At 45.6% G+C, this 2,500-nt stretch overlaps 3 non-coding genes across 3 annotated transcripts in view; all 3 read right to left on the bottom strand.

The window, feature by feature from the left end:
• Positions 1–437: 437 nt before the first annotated feature.
• Positions 438–628, bottom strand: LOC137591941 (U2 spliceosomal RNA). Its single transcript, XR_011034912.1, has one exon. It is a non-coding gene; the product is annotated as a U2 spliceosomal RNA (small nuclear RNA).
• Positions 629–1,523: 895 nt separating this feature from the next.
• Positions 1,524–1,714, bottom strand: LOC137591939 (U2 spliceosomal RNA). Its single transcript, XR_011034910.1, has one exon. It is a non-coding gene; the product is annotated as a U2 spliceosomal RNA (small nuclear RNA).
• Positions 1,715–2,401: 687 nt separating this feature from the next.
• Positions 2,402–2,500, bottom strand: part of LOC137591938 (U2 spliceosomal RNA) — a 191-nt gene continuing 92 nt past the window's right edge. Inside the window, exon 1 of the small nuclear RNA XR_011034909.1 lies at positions 2,402–2,500. This exon is cut by the window's right edge and continues 92 nt beyond it. This is a non-coding gene — a small nuclear RNA (U2 spliceosomal RNA).

Here is a 2,500-nt window from a genome sequence, read left to right as displayed (position 1 = left end):
GACAGACAGACAGACAGACAGACAGACAGACAGACAGACAGACAGACAGACAGACAGACAGACAGACAGACAGGACAGGACAGGACAGGACAGGACAGGACAGGACAGGAAGCATATCCCAAAGGCAATGGCCGCAGGTTGGCAAAATGGGGACGTTACAAACACAGCCTTCCTGTCTGCCTGAGAGCAGCTGTTATACAACACCACTATATTGTTGGTCACGATATAATGCTCTTGCCAGATTACATTCAAATGACTTATTATTCATCACAATTAAGGTTCAAAAAATGCAAGAATCTAATATTTCTTATACAGTGCCATCCAACCTACCAAGTACACTCACTTTTTACTCAAGCGTAAACATTTTTCAAAGCGTTGACAGATCATCGCATGATCACATGCTTGTGATCGCACCGCATTATTTTTGAACAACATTGGGGAGATGCACCGTTCCTGGAGCTACTGCAATACCAGGTCGATGCGTGGAGAGGATGGAGCAAGCTCCTGTTCCATCTCCCTGTTCCAAAAATCAATTTAATATATAGTCCCCGGGTAGGGGACATATCAGATATTAAACTGATAAGAACAGATACTACACTTGATCTTAGCCAAAAGGCCGAGAAGCGATACTGTGATATTGTAAGATACAGGTGACCCAGGTGCCACCCTGACCTTTACTTTGATGGTCCACAGAATCCAGTAACGACCCGGAATGCGTGTGGGTTAAGGAATTATGTGGCTCCGGGTTGGCGGCCAGCGACTGTTTAACATTTGACCTATCACCTGAGTCAGACAGACAGACAGACAGACAGACAGACAGACAGACAGACAGACAGACAGACAGACAGACAGACAGACAGACAGACAGACAGACAGACAGACAGACAGACAGACAGACAGACAGACAGACAGACAGACAGACAGACAGACAGACAGACAGACAGACAGACAGACAGACAGACAGACAGACAGACAGACAGACAGACAGACAGACAGACAGACAGACAGACAGACAGACAGACAGACAGACAGACAGACAGACAGACAGACAGACAGACAGACAGACAGACAGACAGACAGACAGACAGACAGACAGACAGACAGACAGACAGACAGACAGACAGACAGACAGACAGACAGACAGACAGACAGACAGGACAGGACAGGACAGGACAGGACAGGAAGCATATCCCAAAGGCAATGGCCGCAGGTTGGCAAAATGGGGACGTTACAAACACAGCCTTCCTGTCTGCCTGAGAGCAGCTGTTATACAACACCACTATATTGTTGGTCACGATATAATGCTCTTGCCAGATTACATTCAAATGACTTATTATTCATCACAATTAAGGTTCAAAAAATGCAAGAATCTAATATTTCTTATACAGTGCCATCCAACCTACCAAGTACACTCACTTAGTACACTCACTTTTTACTCAAGCGTAAACATTTTTCAAAGCGTTGACAGATCATCGCATGATCACATGCTTGTGATCGCACCGCATTATTTTTGAACAACATTGGGGAGATGCACCGTTCCTGGAGCTACTGCAATACCAGGTCGATGCGTGGAGAGGATGGAGCAAGCTCCTGTTCCATCTCCCTGTTCCAAAAATCAATTTAATATATAGTCCCCGGGTAGGGGACATATCAGATATTAAACTGATAAGAACAGATACTACACTTGATCTTAGCCAAAAGGCCGAGAAGCGATACTGTGATATTGTAAGATACAGGTGACCCAGGTGCCACCCTGACCTTTACTTTGATGGTCCACAGAATCCAGTAACGACCCGGAATGCGTGTGGGTTAAGGAATTATGTGGCTCCGGGTTGGCGGCCAGCGACTGTTTAACATTTGACCTATCACCTGAGTCAGACAGACAGACAGACAGACAGACAGACAGACAGACAGACAGACAGACAGACAGACAGACAGACAGACAGACAGACAGACAGACAGACAGACAGACAGACAGACAGACAGACAGACAGACAGACAGACAGACAGACAGACAGACAGACAGACAGACAGACAGACAGGACAGGACAGGACAGGACAGGACAGGACAGGAAGCATATCCCAAAGGCAATGGCCGCAGGTTGGCAAAATGGGGACGTTACAAACACAGCCTTCCTGTCTGCCTGAGAGCAGCTGTTATACAACACCACTATATTGTTGGTCACGATATAATGCTCTTGCCAGATTACATTCAAATGACTTATTATTCATCACAATTAAGGTTCAAAAAATGCAAGAATCTAATATTTCTTATACAGTGCCATCCAACCTACCAAGTACACTCACTTTTTACTCAAGCGTAAACATTTTTCAAAGCGTTGACAGATCATCGCATGATCACATGCTTGTGATCGCACCGCATTATTTTTGAACAACATTGGGGAGATGCACCGTTCCTGGAGCTACTGCAATACCAGGTCGATGCGTGGAGAGGATGGAGCAAGCTCCTGTTCCATCTCCCTGTTCCAAAAATCAATTT

Source organism: Antennarius striatus, unplaced genomic scaffold (assembly GCF_040054535.1).
Source record: "Antennarius striatus isolate MH-2024 unplaced genomic scaffold, ASM4005453v1 scaffold_33, whole genome shotgun sequence".
Lineage (NCBI taxonomy): Eukaryota > Metazoa > Chordata > Actinopteri > Lophiiformes > Antennariidae > Antennarius > Antennarius striatus.
This window is presented reverse-complemented; position numbering and strand designations above follow the sequence as displayed.